This window comes from Tursiops truncatus, chromosome 18, assembly GCF_011762595.2.
Source record: "Tursiops truncatus isolate mTurTru1 chromosome 18, mTurTru1.mat.Y, whole genome shotgun sequence".
Lineage (NCBI taxonomy): Eukaryota > Metazoa > Chordata > Mammalia > Artiodactyla > Delphinidae > Tursiops > Tursiops truncatus.
In genome coordinates, this window is record NC_047051.1 from 8,118,717 (window position 1) to 8,140,539 (window position 21,823).

Consider the following 21,823-nt stretch of genomic DNA (forward strand, 5'->3'; position numbering starts at 1 on the left):
CGTGAGCCATGGCCGCTGAGCCTGCGCGTCCGGAGCCTGTGCTCCGCAACGGGAGAGGCCACAACAGCGTACCGCAAAAAAAAAAAAAAAAAAAAAAAATTCTTCCTCATATCTGAATGAGTTGCAAAATAATGGATAACCAAAGATCACTTTAGTAATAAAGGCTACTTATATATGTAACACACATTAAGCATTTTAGTACAGGTTTCACATGTGCTTTAAATAACATTTTATTTCATTTAAAAAAAGACCTGTATCAGATAACATTTAATTATATATCCATTGACTCACATTGAGGAAAATAAGTGATTGCATGAAACCAGAACTGTTGAAGAAAATTTAGAGCAACATAGAGATGACCACAAGGTCAGCAGTTGCACGTGCCCGTCAGGAATGCCAGCAGACAGCCTGCCCGGTCTTCCAGTGACGTGGTTCTTCAGGGCTGTGCCATCCTGTAGCTGTGCCCCACATATCCCAAAAGGAAACTTCCCCGTGGGGACCACCGTTAGAATATTCCATAGCATGCCTGTCCTCCCCTCACAGAGTGTTTCTGGAGGCTTGAATATTGACTGAATTTAACTTTGTGATTCTTTAACTCTTAACTCCTTATGAAACGTCTAGATTCTCTTAATGAACGATAAACAGCTTGGGTATTGGATGTTAGATATTTTTCTCCTTTTCCTTTTTAAAAAAATTTAGTCGGGAATTCCCTGGCTGTCCAGTGGTTAGGACTCCGTGCTTCCACTGCACGGGGCATAGGTTCAATCCCTGGTCGGGGAAATATTAGATCGTACCTGCCACAAGGCACGGCCAAAAAAACAAAACAAAAGAAAACAAAAAATAACAAATTTAGTCAATAAAGAACTATCTCTGATCTCTTACTTCCTAATAGCAAAATTACAATTCAACCAGCTTTCAAATACAAAGGTATTGCTATATATTTCTGCATTTCTTCCCTCTGCCTCCCATTTTCAGATATTTGGGACAAAAAGGATGCCTACTTAGAGGATGACAATAGAATGGATTCACTTGAAAAGCACACATGTTAAATGATATATAAATTCTCATTCCAGATCTTCCTGATGAAAATTAAAATATTTGAACAACCTTCAACACATCCAATTTAAGCAAGTTTAGGCAACAAAAGTGGTTTTTTTCACACCTATAGCCCTATCTACACAGCATCAAGCGATGGGGGCTTCTGGATTGTGTAAATCACTCAGAGATAACAGTCACTAGTTCTCAACGTAGAGATCACCATAAATGTAGTTTCATGCCATGGTTACATCTTCTTCTAAAATGACACCAACAAGTGGTCTATTTTGTTTATTCGATTATTGAAACTTCCCAGGTCTCCACTTTATATTCCCTGGCAGTGCCTGAGGTTGCAATATTTTTAATCCTTCCCAGATCAAAACCATACACCTAGTTAGCCCTTTCAGAGATAATTTAACAAACCTATCTATGATCTTCAAACAAACATATCTATGACATTTTCATTTTAATGGCATTTTCATTTTGATGACAGCTCTTGGAAATTTTATTCCAGAGGTTATCTTCCCTTTTTTCAGATTTCATTGCCTTTAACTGAAGAAAGATGAAAATGTGAATTCTTGTGATTACAAAGCCAAGGACAAATGGTCTGGATCAACACTATCCAGTATAAATGTAACAGAAGCTGTTATGAGGTTTCAAATTTTCTAGAAGTCACATCAAAAAACATAAGAGGTAAAATTAATAACATACTTTAACCCAACACATCAAAATATTATGTCAACATATAATAAATACTTTAAAATTCTCATCAAGATATTTTAATTCGGGGCTTCCCTGGTGGCGCAGTGGTTGAGAATCCGCCTGCCGATGCAGGGGACACAGGTTCGTGTCCCGGTCCGGGAAGATCCCACATGCCGCGGAGCGGCTGGGCCCGTGAGCCATGGCCGCTGAGCCTGCGCGTCCGGAGCCTGTGCTCCGCAACCGGAGAGGCCACACAGTGAGAGGCCTGCGTACCGCAAAAAAAAAAAAAAAAAAAGATATTTAAATTATTTTTCATACTGTCTGAAATCTTACGTGTTTTACATCTTTATTTGGACTAGCCACATTTCAAGGGCTTAATAACAATGTGTGCCTAGTGGCTACCATCTTGGATTGGGCACTTATAGACACAGTGGTAATTAAGAGGAGGGAGCTGAGCTTGGATGGTTTAAGAGTTGAAGCCAACATGACATAATGGGGAAAATGTGGGGTTTAGTTACCAGCATTCAGATTCCACCTTCCACAATTAATTAAGAACCTTCAGAAAAATTTCCTTAAATGTTTGCATGTTTGTCAAGTAGAGAGCGTGTTACTTCATCGGGTTATAGATAAGATTAAATGAGAAAATGTGCATAAATCTTTGGTTACACTGTAGATATTCATTAAATCTTATCTTGAATCCTTAAGAGGGAATATATCCTGTGAATTTATTAATTCTGCAGTATATATTTATTAAGCAACTACTCAACTGTTACACATCAGTGAACAAAACAATTATACCTAGAAAGTAGAGGAAGACAGACAATAAAGAAATAAAATATGTTGTAGTATTTTGGAAGGTAATAAGTGCTAAAGGAAAAACAAAACAAAGGGGAATCAGGTATGAAGAAAATGTGGCATCGTTTTAAATAAAGTGGTCAGGCTTATTGAGGGGGAGACATTTGGGCAAAGACTAAAAGGAAGTGAAGGAGTTGACTATGTAGATTTCTGAAGGACAAGCATGCCAGGAGGGGGTCGGCTGGAGCAAAGGCCCTGTTTCCTGGCGTGTTTGAGGAACAACAGGGAGAGCAAAGGGTGGAGTGCAGGGAGTGAGGGGGAAAGAGGTAGGAAAGAAAGTCAGAAAGGTCCTGATCATCTGGGGCTTGGGAGCCATTGTAAGAATTCAGGCTTTCACTCCAAGTGAGGTGGGAGCTACTGTAAGTTGTTAAGTGGGGACTGACATGCTCTGACTTGTAATTGAGATGCATCGCTCTTACAGCTGGGTTGAGAACGGGCTGTGGGTGGTGAGGGCAGGGGGCAAGCAGTGCTGGGAGTAAGGGAAGAAGCATAGAGACTGGGGAGGAGCTATGGCAGTCATCGAGGAGAAACTATGGTGGCTTGGACCAGAATGGCAGCAGAGTAGTAATGGAAGGGCTGAGAAGTGGTGAGTCTCTAGATCTATACTGAAGGTACAACCAACAGTATTTCTCAGTCGTTGCATTGTGGAGTATGGGAGAGAAAGAAGCATTAAGAACAACATCAGCATTTTTAAATGATACAAGTGAACTTATTTACAAAACAGAAACAGACTCACAGACATAGAAAACAAACTTATGGTTACCAAAGGGGAAAGGGTGGGGAGAGAGAAATTAGGAGTTTGGGGATTAACAGATATATACTACTATAAATAAAATAGGTAAATAACGAAAACCTACTATATAGCACAGGGAACTATATTCAATATCTTGTAATAAACTGTAATGGAAAAGAACCTGAAAAAGTATATATATATACATATATATATAACTGATCACTTGCTGTACACCTGAAACATTGTAAATCAACTATATTTCAATCAAATAAATAAATCAATTTTTAAGAAATAGAATGACACCAGCATTTTAGAATAAGAGACTATATATTTGTCACTAACAAGTGAGAAGACTGAAGGAAGAGCACTTTTGTGGGGGAAGAGCAAGAATTCAATTTAGGATGTACTAGGTCTGAGATGTGCTTGTATTTCCCAGAACAACAGCCACAGGTGAGAGTTTAGAAGAGTCCCTCTCTGGGGAAACCAATAAGCCACGGAGAGGAAGACACCTAGGGATCCAAGAGTGGGAAATGTCTCATCAAAATATCCCATCAGATCACTTTGCTGAGAAGCTCATCAGTAGATAGGCGTTTGTCAATTCTGAAGCTCATTTTTCCATTTTAAGAACTTTAACACTTTTTAAGATGCATTTTAGAATAGTAAACGTTGTACAATCATCCTTGGCCACGGGACAGTCATGAGGTAGACAGTGTGAAGCTAGTTTTTATTCCTGATAACGAGACTAACTCAACACCGGCAACCCTTCATTGAATATTGATGTAACTAAAAAATATGACCTAAAGATATATGTGGGACCTGAATCCTCTGTTCTGTTAAAGTTGGAAGTCAATACATAATGTTCTACACCAAAAGAATAAAAATAAAAAAGCAATAGAAGCTATTTTTCATTATAAACCGTGTGGCATCACATTCTTGTACAGCATTGCTAAAAATAAAAAATAAATGATAACAAATACACAGGATATAATGATGCAACATTTTTATGCTTTGAGTCCTTTCAGAGATCTGTCCTTCCGAAAGCCACCTTCCACACGATTACTAGAAGAATATTCTAAAACTTGCTTACATTTTGACTATTTCCAGAGATCCGTTTGGAAAATTCTGTCACGAAGATTTCACATCTTTATACAAACCAGAAAAGCAGTGTTCAAAGCTGTCATGGGGGTGGAGCCTTGAAGGAAAAGAGAAATTCCAGGAATCCTGGAGACCCAACAGGAAGTGAATCAATCTGCCGCTAGATTCCCTCGGGTGGGGGGGCGGTCAGCTCGGACAGATGCTGCTATAATCGTCACTGACTTGAAGAAAGGTACTCTTGAGTCTAGCAGCTGAGGATTCCTTGCCAACTCCACAGCCCACTGACAGCTGCTGATAGACCCACATGTGGCCCACGTGGAATCCTCTGGGGCTGGTGGAGTGAAGCATCAATCTTAAGTAACTGGAACTGTGTTCGTTGTTCACAGCTCAGCTGGAGCTGGGTCCTGGACAGGGATTCACACTTTTTGTTGTTCTACTGATCTATAAATCAGAAACCTATAATTGATCAATATGGCAAACCAAGCAACACAATCTTTTCTAAAGGAGAAATTGGAGGGAAAAAATAGGCTAGGAATGCCAAGTTGATCTGATGCTAAATAAAGGGAAGGATGTACATTTACAGTGAAAGTAAAATTTGAGTTTCAATGATGAAAATAAGAAATTCAATCTGCTGAAGTTGTTGAGGCAAACTAAAAACAAAAAAAAACAAAGGAAACAAACAAAAACCAACAGCAAAAGAAGAGAAACGTATGTTTGTTTCATCAAGTATCCAGAAAGATTAGACAATCTGAAAAACAACCTTAAAAAGATGTAATCAGTTGTACGTCCCTCAAGGTGGAATGCACAGACATGTTTGTTTCCAGCTACACAATGTCTTTTCCATAAGAAGAACAATGCAACCACAAATCTTTAGAGTATGCATAAATGAATAAATAAAGTAGGTAAATACAGAACTATTCAAGAGAGCAGAACAAGAAGTTAGAAAAATGAGAAAAAGAGGAAAACCATTAAGTACATAGGGCATGGATATAGGAATGGGAGAAAACACAAATCCCCTGCTATCAGAAAACTATATTTCAGAGGATCAGGAAAAAACAAACCCCAGTGCAGCAAACCCAAAGCCCAAAGCCCAAGGACAGTGTCAACAGCATAAACAATTCTTTTTTGGGGGCGGGGGCGGGGGGGGGTGATGAGGATTATCACTGCTGGTATCACTCTGGTCAAGAAAACCTCCTAAACGAACATCCTTTTTTTTTTTTTTTTAACGTCTTTATTGGAGTATAATTGCTTTACAATGGCGTGTTAGTTTCTGCTTTATAACAAAGTGAATCAGTTATACATATACATATGTTCCCATATCTCTTCCCTCTTGCGTCTCCCTCCCTCCCACCCTCCCTATCCCACCCCTCCAGGCGGTCACAAAGCACCGAGCTGATCTCCCTGTGCTATGCGGCTGCTTCCCACAGAACCAATTAATTTGGGGGTAGCTGTATTCTAAGAGTATGACAAAGAAATTCATCCATTAAATAGCAAACTTTTCTAGTGACTTTTCTTTTTTGAACCCAGCTATCCCACCTAGTGGGAAATAACTGCATTGGGGGAAATGGTTGACAAGCAAGTGGCTTCTCTAAAACTTGGCAGGGGGCATATAAAGCTGCATTCCTTTTCCAGCCTGAGAAAATACCTGAATGCAATGACTATGTTCCACAGTGTCACCTAGTGGTCTTGAGGGACAGGATCCAGAACTGAGGCAAATACTGGTACTGTACGGTTGGTTTCAGAAGCCTGTCATTTCAGACAGCAGCCTTCTCCTTTGATTGGGGGAGGGAGTGGAACAGAATTAACAGCTGACCTCAGGGCTCTGCGGTGAGGCGAAAACTCTCCAGCCTCACCTACGCTGTGTTTCCCAGCACTGACCTCAATTGCTTTTACAAGCCTAAAGCCACAGCTTTGAAACTGGGTTTCCACTTACCTGATGTGAAACATCTCCATTGGGTGTTTTTGAGATTTCTATCTGAGAACCAGATAGCGAAAATATCAGATAAATAGATGCATGATTTTATGCAAGTGTCATTTCTGAGTTGTGTGGAAATGAGTTGTACACAAATAGCGTCATCTCAGGTTCCAGTCTCACTGCGTCTCCAGGCTGGTTTGTCATTTCATTACAAGATCGTGGGCCTCGCTGACATGGAAATGTTTAGTTCAGGACAGACTCCTTTGTTTCCAGAATCATCGCAACTGACTTGCCTGCCTGCAGCCTGGGCCCCACAGCATTTATCACCCACAGCGCTTCCAGTCCACTTTCTAAAACATAAACGTGACTGTGTTGCTCCTGGCCTTAGATCCTTTATGGCTTTCCTTTGCCCTCCGCAGAAAGTTCAGATTCCTTCAGGGACATGCAAGGCCCCAGACCTCACCCTGTTTACCTCCCAGGTAGAACCAGCCACTTCCATTCACACTCCACGCCTGGCCAGACTGAGCCCTCCCGGCGCACACCTGGGACCTGGCCCCTGGTGCCCCCACTGCTACAACACTCTTCCCCATCCTCCTTTACCTGTGTTATTCCTGCTCATCCTTTGTCCTTCTCCAACCTCAAGCCTGGGTTATTGGCCTCTCCACAGTCCCCTAGAGAATTCCACATGTGCTACACCCATAACGTGATACATAATACTCTGTATGATAAGTACTCGTCCATCAAACTACTGACTCCTGCAGTGTCTTACAGCTCCATAGCTCTAGTGCCTGGAACAGCGCCAGGGACATAGTCACTCTTGATAAACACTGGAATAAAAGAAGGCACAAATGATTGAGTCAATGCCCTGCTCCTCTGTCCCCTAGCATATCCAGCCAATCAACTTACTTCCAAATATAAATGTGACCTGATGCCTAGTGGGACTGGCCTGTGACTATCAAACCACAGAGTCATAGACAAGAAAGTGTGACACATTCTAAAGAGAGCCCACGACAAGAAAAGCCAGATGTCCATCCCCCACCCCAGGCCCTGCTACAACTAACCACCACCTACATTCAGCATCCCCCAAGTCTCCTCTGAGAAGAGGTCCTGGGAGAGGGAGGAAAGTGGCCATCATTAGCCTTATGGGGATGGTGGTATTCCTGTGGGATTTATCCCTCTGCCTCCAATATCAAGGGAAGGAGGAGAGTCCTAGGCACCCACGTGCATCCATGAGGAGTGCCAGCAAGAAAGGACGCCCAGTTCTTGTTCCCCAACTCCGTGCTGGCTGAGCGTGGTGAGAGAGCTCCTGGGAAAGTCTGGGTGTCCTCAGGAATAAGGATGTAAAAATATGGAAACTGGGGTTTGCTTCTCAGGTGGATATTCCAAAGGCAGGAGGCTTGACGGTGGGGCCCACATCAAGGAAATGGTTTAGTAAGGAAAAAGGGGCCTCATTATAGTAGCCTAGTGTGCCTGGAAAGAAAAGGACAGGCGTGGACACCCTCATGCTAATTCCTCATGTCCTTTGGTCCCATGAAGGAGCTTGGAGTAGAGGACCAGACACAGGAGGTATGGAGTGGCCAAGATGGACACCAGGCCAGGAGGGAGTCCCCTGCTGGGCAGTGTAAGTAAATGTCCTGCCTGAAGGGATCCTCAGCAACAGAGAGAGCCAGAGAGACACTCAACACCACGTATCCATCTACAGCGACCACTGTGTCAGCAGAGGACACCCAGGAGCAGGTATAACCTGAATAAGGCCAGCAACACTCCCTGCCACCAGCATCAGCCAGTGGATATAAGACATTCCTTATCTTCTCTGTGATTCCTTTCTTCCTCCTTCCAAGTTAGGAGGGACCGGTCCTAACTGAGAGAAGCGTTATTGCAGAGGTAGACCATGCACCCCACCACCTCCTTCAATTCCAAGCAGATGGGTTCACAGGTCAAGCCTACGCTGGGATGTAGGAGCCAGAATAGGCTAGGTGCAGAATAGGCTGCAGCATCTCAGAAAAGTCCCATGTCTCAAAGGCTCAACATAGCAGGTTACTTCTCACTCATGCTGTTTCCGAAGCACATTGGCAGGGGGCTGTACTCACAGTGGTCACTCACAGACCTGGGCTGAAGGAGCCTTCGCCTGGACACGTACTTCTCTCACCAGCATAGGAAGGAAGGGGATGCAGCAAATCATGCACTAGCTCTTAAAACTTCTGCCCAGATGTGATCCATGTCATTTCTGCTCGTATTTCATTGGCCAAACCCAAGTCACATGGCCACCCTAAGTTCAAAGGCTGTGGGAGTTCTTTCCTGACATGTCCTCAGAAGGAGGACGAGAAGATTCTTAAACAGTTCTAATGATGACCACATTGGGGAGTAGGGGAGAAGAGCTTCAGAATGAAATCCAAATCTCGTTTAAGCTTGAGATGTTGAACCAGAGTGGATTATAATATCTGAAAGTGAACAGAAAGATCTAGAATCTGCTGAAGGGACATTAAGGGACCACGAAGCATGATGCCAAAGAACACAGTTGGTGGTAATGCTTAGAGAAGAGAAAACTGCTCATGTGTAGACTTACTCAGTAGATGTTTCTTTCAATTCTTCACACAGAGTCCCGTCCTCTACAGCTATGGGAACCAAACTCCAAGGAGGCACTGAATAAATCCTCACTCCTCAGCACATCGTTTGACAGCCTCTTTCCCCTGTCTAATGTCTATTCCAATTCATGTCTACCCATGCTTGTTTGAGCTAAGGAATATGTGCCCGTGTGTGTGGGGAGGGTATGCAATTCTGAAATTTCTTGAGAAGAAAAGTATTTTCCAGTAAAAATGTTACCTTGGCATGCAGAGGAATTACTTAAAAATTAACCCTAACATCCTGGATCCGTGCATGAAAATTCTCAAATATCTAAGGGAATTATTTCACTTTAGAAAATTCCTATTTGAATTATTTTCACTATATTGTAAACACAAAATTCATTCTGATTCCTTTACGTTTACCTAAGTTGAGTAGAACCCTAATTCAAATATGAACTCCTTCTAAATTGCCTTTATGAAGAAACTGGTGGCTTAGATTTTTCACTTTGCCAAGTGGAAAATACCATCAGATGCTTAGAAAGGCTCCCAACAACTTGTAAGACAGTGATTATTTCCATTTGTTGAAATGTTTCCAATTTGTTGAAACTGGTTTTTCTTGATTTATTCCCTATCAAATAGCGGTACGAAAAGAATTTTTAGTGTCAAGGATGATCTAAGGAAATTAACAATTTAATATATTTGGTGTTGAATAAATGAGAAATTTTTATATTCTTTTCACTTGTATCAAAGTAAAGGAGGAAAGCCACGTAATAAAACGTGATATAAAGTTTTATTTCAGATCTTATAGAAAAATTTTCGAGGCAATAAATTTTTACATTATGTGTCAAGTATTTTTGTTGAACTAGTAACAACTCTATTAGCAGATGAAAATTTTCTCTCATTGGATGTATCAAGCCTGCCAATCTCCTCCCCAAAGAAATTTATACAGAGTAGTTTTTATACTTATATGAAACAGAGACTTAGTGGGCTTTGTAAATATCTTGAGTGGCCTCTGTAAATATCTTCATAGAAGATAAACTCTGGTTCATACAGAAATGGTCCTTTTGCCATTAATGTTGGAATTTCCTTTCTTGTCCCATTCTAAAGCTATTTTATGATATCTGAAAAGGCCTCTCATACGTTGTACAACTCTCAAGATAACTAACTTCAGAAAGATCTAGAGGGTGGAGTGAAAGTATTCTTTCCATTATATCTGCTGAAATGTTGAGCACTAATTACTCACATATATTTGATTTATGAAAGTATATTCCTCATGCTCAAATTTTTGTTGGAACCAAATTGAAGTATGGAATTGGAAGTCTTGTATTCTAGCTCTCTCTTGCTCACTAGCTGTGTGATTATGAATAGAATCTCTTTTTCTGGGCCTCAGGTTCACATTTGTGAAATTAGTTGAACTAGATGATTTCCAAGATCTCTTAATTTTCATAGAGGCTGAAAGTGATTAAATGTATTAGCATGTAAAAATTGTACTTCACATCAATAGAATATTTTCTTCTCTTGAACTGCCAAATGATTTTACACTTTAATGATGCAGAATTTGCATGGAGTGCTCTCTGCAATGTTTTTGAGCCTGTGCAAACTCATAAAAATACCTTCATTGAATCTATTGGTAAGAAGTATTAATCATATTTTTCTTTGAGATTAGAACCTGAAGAAGTGTCTGTTAGATTAGCACTTGATTATAGTTTCAGTTATACATCCTCTAGCCAACATTTCCCAAAATGTATTTCCAAATTGCCTTTATGAAGAAGTTGATGGCTTAGAAATTATCTCACTTTTCACAGTGAAAACCACCAGCTGATACTTAGAAAGGCTTCAGATGCCAAGCTTGATTGACAGTGGTAACTTCCATTTGTTGAAATTGGTTTCTTTTACTCTACTTCTAGCTCTACAGTGAGTTAACAGATATTCTGCTTTTTAAAAAGGAGTCTTGTTGGCAACTAATTTGGAGAAATGATGGGCTGACAGAGTTAAACCAGTCTCCTTACCATGTTCAGACTATTAAACTTGCTAATATGATTTTCATTCTCCTATACAGGAGTGGAGTGCGCTGTAAAGGGAGGGGCCTGCTGCCAGACCTGTAGGTAACCCCCTGCACACCCCACTCCACCCCCCAACACAGCTCTCACAGTGAGTAAGAAGACAATGCGAGTTTTGGCCGGAGCAAGTCTTTCTGCACCAGGTATATAGATACTTAGCCAAAGCAGTTTTGTTATGAGAAGTAGGGCAGATCTTGAACCAGTCCAAACATGTTCGATTCATAGTTCAATTTAAGCCATTTACAGTTCTATCTAAAGAAGGACTCTTTACAAAGCAGAGCTAAGTAAAAATGGAAAGGACTCTTTCTGGAGGCAGTGGGTTTCGGTCCTGGGACACGTCCACGCAGAGGCAATCTGGAATTACAGGAAACAGGTACTCTGAGCATTTCCTGTGGGAAAGGTAGGATGTGATGTTTAGTTCAGGAACTGATATTTGCTTCAGCTACCTTGTGAAGGGCAGGAGCTTACTCAGTGACAGGCTTCATGGCAGGGCCCTGCCATCCAGTCATTTTGCTGGGGGTGTGGGTTGATACCCATGTGGTAGGAGACAGAGCTTATCTGTATGGCCTCTGGTCTAGGCTAAATAAAGGCCAGGGAAAGGATATTCCCTGAGGTCTAGTCCTAATTCAGCAGTGCCCACCTCTAGCACCATGGACACCTGGCCCAGCCTGGCCCCATGTACTGTCCACAGGACAAAGTTTAATAAACAGGCAGCAGAATTTAGGGGCTAAGAGCACGGCCTCTGAAGTCAGACTCCCTGGGTTGGACCCTTGAACAGGTGTGTACTTTCTGTATCTTAGTTTCCCCATCATAAAATGGACATGACCTTAAGAGCTGACCCAGAGTGTCGTTTTGAGAGACAAATGAGTTAGTCCATGTAAAGCAATTCACAAATGTCATCATAATATGTAATACTTAGCATTACTACAGCAGATTTAATTTTTGAAGTAGTATTTCCAAACCTATTATCTTACTTGAATCTCACATAACAACCCTTTAAATTAGGTAGGGCAGATGTGGAGTATTATGCTTTTTTTCCCTAAGATATGGATATCGAGATACAAAGCAACTGAGTGACTTAGGTTGTTAAGAGCTTTAGAATCAGGGAGAACTCCTTTTGAATCTGAGTCTACCAAATCACTAGCGCTGTGACCTTTAGCAAGTAACATAATCTGTCTGTGCCTTTACTTCCTCATCTCTGAAATGGGCATAATAATAATATTTACCTCACAATGTTGTGGTGAGAAACCAAAGCGTTAGTACATGTAAAAGCACTTATAACAATGCCTGGCGAGTAAGAACTAGTCATTTTAATTGTTGCGTTTACTATTTCTCCCCTCTGATTAGTTATATTATTTTCCTACTGCCCCAATTCTTGGTAGAGTACTTGATACATAAAAGGTGATCAATATTTTTTTTGAATGAAAATGCTATAGGATGTCAGAAGAGATCATGAGACCTAGGGAAGTCTAGAAGGTTTTATGAAGGAGATGGGGCTTGAGTTGGTTTCATTTGTGATAGAAAACACTTCAGTATTTTTGAAGGTGACAGAAGAGAGATTATATATTATACATATACTCCTGGATTACATATTTTACATTTTCTCTTGGATTTAATGAATTCTACATTACTTAATTTCCTCCATTTCTAGTTAATTAACCTGTACAAACTGCATTATAAAACCTAGCTTTATCTTACACATACCTTTTGTGTGTTTGTTGTAAATTCCAGTTAACATAATCAGAAATCAAACTGAATTTATCATCATTATAAGATATGAAAAAGAATCGTACCAAACAGCCTTAGGGATATTGTTCAGCTACATTACAAAAAATGACCCACAATAATTTCACAGAGAACTTTCATTTTATCTAAATTTTACTTTTGTTAGATGAGTCCAATTATAGCTCTGTTTCTCTTAGTAGCTTGGGACTTTTTTTTTTTTTAATAGTCTCCAGGCAAAACCTCTATATTTAATCTGCCTGGAGTGAAACTCCTTCTTCCAATGTCAGAAACAGTTGAGTTATTAGTATGCTTTTCACCTACCATTTGCTACCAGCCCTAGAGCATCTTGATTTCTTTGTTCAAATGTCTGCCACTGCCCGTGGGGGTACATTAAGCGTATTGTAATGTGATTAACACTGAGCGTTCTTCAGAAAGCAGAGGTTCTCTTCCTCTTTTAACTCTGTATTTGTAGCCCTTCCCACACTGTGCCACAATATCCAAACAGAAATGAAACAGCACAGGCAACCAGCTGCACATCTGACCGCTCTGATGTTGGTGTCCAGATCATGTGATCATTTGTAACTCTGCAGATGACCCACACCTCATCACCTGAAATCCACGCCATCACGCTTGACCTCTTGCCGCTCCTCTTGTTGCTGTCTGTAAACCCCTCCCCACTCCCTCTCATCCTTTGATGATTTCACCAACTGTGCTCTTTCTCGCTCCTGTCATCAATCTTAACAACTTCAACATCCACATAGACAACTGATTCAGTATCCTGGTCTCTCAAATCCTTGGGCTGTTTGCTTCCAGCGATGTGTTCATTCTTCCCGCCTCAGCAGCTCTTCTGGAATCTTTAAAAAGCCCTCTGCCTGATAACCACATCTTTTCCTTCCAGGTTTCCTACCCTGAGTGTCCACTCCAGAAATTCTCAGACCTACCAGAGCATCGACCTGATCCTTTCCTACTACCACGCCCTTGGGCTTGTGCCCCTTCTTACTCAGCATAGCTTCCATAGATCATTATTAGAAACATAATCCCCTCACGCCTCCCTCCCTAACTTCACTGGCCTTGCAAAGCTGAAACCCTACTTAAGCCCCACTATGCATCTGCTTCCCACCTGCACCCAAGCAGCTCAACAATGCTACGTCAAATATACAATCAAGCAGCCTTGTTTCTCTCTGAGTATATAGTGGCAACTCAGATGAGCACGCTTTCTATCATGTGTGCTTGTTCACTCTCCAGAAAGATAATTTCCTGTCTTCTCCTTTCTGCTCAGCTCTACTCATCACTCACACACACACACACACACACACACACACACACACACACACACACACACACACACACACACACACACACACACACACCTGTTCTCTCCTCTCTGCAATCTTTGCTTTCACCAGTGAGCCTGCTTCGTGTGCTACTAAAAGAAATACACAATCAGATACGCACAGTATCGATTGTCTTTACCTGGACAAACCTAGATTAAGCTTTGCTCTTAGGTACAATGACAAATCAAGATAGAGAACATGTTTAATGAAAGTATAATTACATTGTTTTGTTTCTCTGACTTTGTGAATTGACAACATTATATCTTCAGTAAAAGCGGGATATTTGACAGTCTTTTAAACCTTCATTAAAGAATATTTTTTAAATATTGCTACAAGATAGTATAATTAGCTGTGTTCCTATCTGGCTGAATAAAAAGAAATCCAGCATTATCTGAAGGATCAGTGGCAACTAAAGATGATCTGTAGGGCCATAAAGCTATGTTCTTGGATCGATCTCTTTGATATCTTATGGGTAAAGGTACACAGATACTAAAAAGTTGGAGAAAAAACTAATATGCTGGATGAAAAAAATGTTGAAAAGACTTGATATGCTAAAAAATAGGCTGAAACAAATAAGATAAAATTTAATAAGGATAAATATAAAATCCTTCATTTACCTTTAAAAACAAATCTGTGATATAGTGCAGGACGGACAACACTGAATTAACAGAAATAAATGCACAGAGTAGTCTTTCATTAACAAAGAAATAGGTTCATCGCCAAAAAAAAATTTATGTTCATCACAAAGAAAGCAATAGACCAACCGTCCTATGCACAGGCCAGACCTCAGCTGAAAGAGGAGATTTAATTCTGGGGACTTTATTTCGAAAGAGTTGTAACATCTACAGCACATCAAATGAAGGGGAGACAGGGCAGTGAAGAATGGAGACCTTGTATGAAACACCACTCCGAGAGGCTATGGGTGGATCCTGCAGTGACTGAAGGACAAATCCAAGGCTGTCTGGCATAACTGAGTCAGGCGCCCTTCATAAGAAAAGTTCTGGGCTTCCCTGGTGGCGCAGTGGTTGAGAATCTGCCTGCCAATGCAGGGGACACGGGTTCGAGCCCTGGTCTGGGAAGATCCCACATGCCGCGGAGCAACTAGGCCCGCGAGCCACAACTACCGAGCCTGCGCGTCTGGAGCCTGTGCTCCACAACAAGAAAGGCCGCGACAGTGAGAGGCCCGCGCACCGAAATGAAGAGTGGCCCTCGCTTGCCACAACTAGAGAAAGCCCTCGCACAGAAACGAAGACCCAACACAGCAAAAATAAATTAATTAATTAATAAACTCCTACCCCCCCAAAAAAAAAAGAAAAGTTCGAATCCCAGCTCTGCCAGTGATGCACCTTGTGAACTTGGGGAAGTTAGTCCCATCTCCAAGCTTCAGTAGCTTCATTTACAAAAAAATTATGAGATAATCTTATTAACAACTGCCTCATGAGAAATGGTATGAAAACTGAAGGAGATAATCCATTTGAAGCACTCTGCCCATTCCTAGAACATAATAAATGTTAAATAAAATTTGTTCTTGGGCAAGGGCAGAGCTGGTAGGAGAAGAACAGATTGTTACCCAGGAGCCCAAGGTTGGTATTTTCAAAGTTCAGTACTTTTTTATGTTCAGAAAATATTGTTCTATTTTATCAGTTAATTTGGGAGGATTTTTTTTGTTACTGCTGTTTTTCCAACCCAGATGATTTTAGTCCTGGTTAGGGGGAAAGTCGAAAAGAACGATATGTTTTTTCCACATGTGAGCCTGAGGGCAGAGGGACAGAAGTGTCTGAACGCATCAGGTGTCATGGTGATGAGAACCACGAAGGGGTGACATACACAGGGGCACATTGTCAGAAACTACTTGGTTTCTGTCCCCCAGTCTCTTTTTGAAACCTTTGCTTCTGTCTTGAGGATATGTTTTGTCTTTACGAGGGAGGCGTTTCCTTACCTGCTGCATCAAGGGGACTGGATCCTGAGCTTAGGGACAGAAAGTGACATCCTGTGGGAGAAAGTCAAAATGGCCATTTGACTAGCGCTCCCGCCACTGTGCAGCGCAGCCCAGGCCGAGCTGGGAGCCTTCCTATCACCGTTCAGGAATTAGGCTTCGGGGCCTTACCTCTGCAACAAATACGGCGCTTTTGTCATCGACCCTTTCCAGTTGGGTCCTAACAAGGGTCCTCCCGCCCTGTGTCGCCGGCACCAATGAAACGAGTTCAGAATTTGGTTCAAAAGCAGAGGAAAGCTTTCCTCTTTGCTCAAAGAAAGGAGAGACGAGCGCTGCCACGCTAGAGCAGACGTTCTCTGGACAAACAGTGGGTGGGGCTGCTTTATGCGGAAATCGGAAATCGACTGCAGGGAGGGGAGGAGGAGGAGTCTTTGTGAGTGGGCGCAGGCGCAGCTGTGCTGCTCTCGCTCCAGCTCCAGTGCCCGGCACCGCCTCTCTGCACGCCCCGCTGCCGCCATCTTGGATTGAGAGTCGTGTGCGGGCGCTGGGCTGGGGTGTTAGCACAGCCGTTTGTTACCGGGAGCTCTGGTGTAAAGTGCCGGGTGTGACGCCTCGGAATGCAGCACCTTGTGAGCCAGTGAAACTAGACTAAGCACAAAGGAAAAGAAAAGGTTAGACTTTATTTTGTTACCCAGATTCTATTTTATTTCCCGGGAATTGTGAATGGGCTTTGCCGGTGACGCGTTGACGTACATCCCTCTCGTTGGTGTTAATCATGCTCTTCCTAGACTTGGCCCATCAGAGAAAGACAAGTGCTAGTCGCTCCTCCTTCAGGAAGAGCACAGCTGCAAAGCTTGCCGGAAGCCTGTTTCTTGGTCCCCGGACCTCCTCTGATGGGCCCTGCAAGGCTGCTAAGCGTGTTTCCGCTCTCCCCTGTATCTTCAGCTTCCCAGTCTGTCTTTTGAAAAAGTGCTTTTCTTGACTTCTTCCAGCTCTGGCTTACATCACTCACTTTATTCTATCCTTTAGAATCAAACTTCTTGAAAAATCGGTCCTCAGGGCCCGGTAGATGCAATAGCATTGGCTGTGCTCTGCTCTTCAGGCAGGTGGTGGTGTTCATTTCATCACTATGTTCCATGACTTACATGCATGTCACATAATGTGTTTTTTTTTTTTTTTCTGCGGTACGCGGGCCTCTCACTGCTGTGGCCTCTCCCGTTGCGGAGCACAGGCTCCGGACACGCAGGCTCAGCGGCCATGGCTCACGGGCCCAGCCGCTCCGCGGCATGTGGGATCTTCCCGGGCCGGGGCACGAACCCGTGTCCCCTGTATCGGCAGGCGGACTCTCAACCACTGCGCCACAGGGAAGCCCCATAATGTGCTTTGAACATATCAAATAAGGCAAAAGAAAAAAAGAGCAGCCCCATGAGTTCCTGTTGCCTCATTGCCTGGTCATTCCTGACCCCCCTGGAACCTGGAGCCCTCCCCCAGCACTCCACTGAAACTGCTCTGCTAATGTGACCCATGGCCTTATGTGTCTGTGCCCATTTCACAGGAATTCTCTGAGGTGTTTGATGGAATTAGGACTCCATGTCTCTTGGCACCCTTTCTTGTTTTCTGGACAACCCCTCTCCTTCCTAGTTGGCCTCTTAATCTTTTCCCCCAGAGTCTCTTTTTTTCTACTTAACCACCTGTAGTTGACCTTACTAGCACCCACTGCAGAGTGTGATCTGTAAATTCTGCTCTTCAGCACACTGCTTGTTGAAGAGGCAAAATGTTGGGGAAAGGTGAGCTGGGCTTGGGAAGGGGACTGGCTGGAGCGGGACTGGGAATTCTTCTGGAGGCTGTGGCTCCCTCTGTGAGGGCAGGAAGGTGGAAGCAGGGAGTGGATGTACAGTTGACCTTTAAAGAGTGCGGGGGTTAGGGGCACTGACCCCTCTGGACAATGGAAAACTCAAGTATAACTTTACAGTCATCCCTCTGTATCCACAGTTCTGCATCCATGGCTTCCACCAGCCCTGATCATGTAGCACTGTAGTATTGGGCTGGCCAAAAAGTTAATGTGGGTTTTTCCATAAGATGTTACGGAAAAACCTGAACAAACTTTTTGGCCAACCCAGTACATATTTGTTGGGGGGAAAAAAAACCTGTCTAAACTGACTATACTGCTGAACTGAATGAATAAGCATTTTCAGAACTCTAATGGAAAACTGATGAATTCATAAAAGTGGTAACAAAAGATCAAGATAAAAAATATTAATTACATGGGACTGAATGAACTGATGAGGATGATTATAATTTTTGTGACTTTCTGTTTGAATAAAAAAAATCCCACAAGGACTCAGAGGCAAAAAATATACAAATCAATTTTCACTACAAAGTAAAGGAGCTGTTACAGTGGAGGATTACTGGACTGAATGTCAATATTATGACATAGTATGAGTGTGTTTCATGTTTGGTAATTGCAGTCATTGTTGCTTTTGTTGCGGTCATCCATTTACAGTGCTTGGTGTCAGTCTATTTATTTCTTGTAAAAATAAAATACAGTGTGTGTGTGTGAAAAACAAAACAAAACAAAACAACCTGTCTTTATGGGCCCTTGCAGTTCAAATCCATGTTGTTCAAGGGTCAACTGTATACAAAATTCACAGTCTATGTGGCAACATTCCCAGCAGAAGGACGTTTTACTCAACTGTGTGAGCGTCAACCTCCATTTGACTGTAGGTCTGAGGCAAGTGGGTGATTTAGACCTGGTTTAGTCTTAAAAGTGTTTTCACGAGGCCTTTTGTTTTTGTTTTTGTTTTTTGTGGTACGCGGGCCTCTCACTGTTGTGGCCTCTCCCGTTGCGGAGCACAGGCTCCAGACGCGCAGGCTCAGCGGCCATGGCTCACGGGCCCAGCCGCTCCGTGGCATGTGGGATCTTCCCGGACCGGGGCACGAACCTGTGTCCCCTGCGTCGGCAGGCCGACTCGGAACCACTGCGCCACCAGGGAAGCCCTCATGAGGCTTTTTGATAACTGGATAAAATCTGAGACTTCCAGATCTCAGAAGGTGTAGTCAGGAAGGCAGAGAAGGGGAAGAAGCTTTACAAATATAAACATGTGAACCTGGCTTGAGGGAGGCCTCGGCCACAATAGGGTTCTTATCCCCAAAAGCAGGCCAGGGTCAGCCCTCTCTGCTCCATGACAAAATGCTCATGTCTTAGCTTATTAAAAAGTCAACTGGGTGCCTGTATGGGGGACCCTCACTATTCTCTCCAGGCAACCGACACAATGTAGAATGGAAGCAGAAGATTGCCGTTCTCTTTCCTCCTGTTACCACCTTAAGCTCAGAGCAAGCAATCAGTTTTCAATTTTTCTCTCCTGTCGGGGTGCTACCCAACCCCTCAGATCTCCAGATTGAAATCAGTGGGAGATCATGCAGGCCCCAGGTCAGTCCGCAAGGAGAGAAGCAGGGGGGAGAGAACACTTGGGAAAATGCTTCCTTTAACTTAAAATGTTGATCTAGTCTCTGGCTTTCCTACCAGAGGTCTCTACTCCTGTCTTGTGAGGTCTGAAAAGGACTGAAGATTGAGGGGCAGAGTAGGAGGATAAAGGAATCTAAGTTTGCATGTTTCTAGAAATCCATCCTGAAGGTCAATCAGTGGCTTATCTCCAGGGCCTGCTTCGCTCTCCTCTTTTCACCAAGTCGTCCTACCCCCTCCACAGGCTGCCCCAGGCTGTGCTATGCTGCTCTGCCCAAGTCCATGGGACTCAGGCACACAGCTGAGACCCAAACTAACACTTGATGGTAATTCACAGAAGACTTAGGGGAATAACACAACTTCAGATGGAAACAAGGTGAATGTCTTAGCCTGCTCAGCTACTCTAACAGAACACCATAGACTGAGTGGCTTAGAATTTCTCACAGTTCTGGAGGCTGTCAAGTCCAAAATCAGGGTCTCTGGTGAGAGCCCACTGCCTGGTTTGCAGATGGCCATTAGAGGCGCACAAACATACATTCTGTAGCTAGGAGCCTTTTCTCAGAGTCTGCATGCCCCAAACCCTCCAAATAGGCCCTCGTGGTTCCACCTTTTCTCTGACCCTGGTATGATGCTAAATCTTGCTCCTCACATGGGCAGTGGGCCTCTCCTTGACAAATGTCCCTCCTGCATAGTGTCTAGTTGCCAATATGAAGAAAATGACAAACCCTCCCAATAGATGTAACAGTTGGATAAATGGAGAGATCCACTGAGTTCTCAGGTGGGAATACTGAATCTTTTAAAGATAACAACCCTATTATCTTAGAGGATTAATATGATTACAATTTAAAAGTCCCAAAAGAGTTCTGGAAATTTGCAAACTGATTGAAAATTACTGAAAAAATAATCAGGCAAAAATTGCTTTAAAAACATGAAGTGAACTACTGGGTTTCAAAGTCCATCTTAAAGAAAGCTAATGACAGTGATGATGATGATAAACTATCATTTCTTGAGCACTTGTGAGGTGCTGGGCATTATGCTAACCACTTTCTGCACATTATCTTTTCTAATCTTCACAATAATGCTGTGAAACAGGCGCTATTATTATCCATATTTTACAGAAGAAGTGATGGAATTAAAGTGGTTGTTCAAGATCACTAACTTCTTCAAGATCAAACAGCTAATCAGCTGTGAAGCCAGGGTCTGCCTAATTCCTGGGCTTGTCTCTTCACCCCTCTACACTGACATGGAACCCACATGCTACTGATGAAAGAATAGGCAGATGGAGCAATAGAATAGAACAGAATGCCCAGGGTAATTTTCTTAGTTAAAAGTGATGAAATAAGACACCAGGAAAACGTCTGTGAAAGTAACCATGCAGAAATTTAAGCCTATATTGTTACAAACACATAACACCCAATACACATACAAATGAAAGCTAAAACAACCAAAATGACAGCAAATATAACAGAGTTGGAATGGGGTTAAGGTCAGAATTGCAGTCTGCAGCTGGGAGAGGAGAACAAGTGCAAGCAGAAGCGAGTTGAGGATGAAAGAAAACCTGGAAACACTTGGAGTAAATCTCTAGCTCAGTATCAGCTGCCCTTTGGCTTATTTGGCTGAAAGCATCAAGGATAAAGCAGACAATGTGTGAGAAGCCAAATTAAAACAATAAGCTACTCACTCTTAGCCACCAAATGATCTCCCCTCCTAGGGATCCACAGCCCCAACCCAGGGCAAATGAGTGACCCAGATGGCAGACTGCCATCTTCATGCTGGGGCACAATTGTTACTGGATCAGGGGTGGGTGAGAGCCACCCCCCCACACAACCAGCTGCCCACTGAACATGCTGTGGAAGCGCCAGCAGGAGTGACCAGGTGCCCAACCCTGACCTTCCTTATGTTCGAGTCCAGGAAATGCCCCCACCGGGTTGATGCCCAGGTGGAGGGTAGCAGTGGTTGCAGGGACAGAGAGGGCCCGGGGCTTCGTGGGGTGGGGAGCATATAGCAGAGAACCCATCGTGGGGAGGCGGGGGTCCACGGGAGCCAAGCTCCAAGCCCTCAGCATGTGCTCCATTGTCCCTATGGACGTCACTTATAAAACACAAATTCAAAGATGAAGTTATTAAGAATTTGGAGGCTGCAATCACAGAGCATTAAACCCCAAGCACAGGGTTCTTCTGAGCATGGGCCCCTGTGGGACTGCGCTGGTCCCAGGCCTTGGGAAGAGCTGGGTAGTTGAGAGAGACCTTACAACCCCTAAAATAGCTATAGAAATATTTTAGGAAAACGTTCACAGACCCCCTGGTCTAGAGGATTCTAATAGGTTATTGGATTTGGGGGGGATCTGAGCTTTTCATTGGCTTGACAATTTTGCAACTCTATAGAGATAGAAGTTAATTCTTAGAG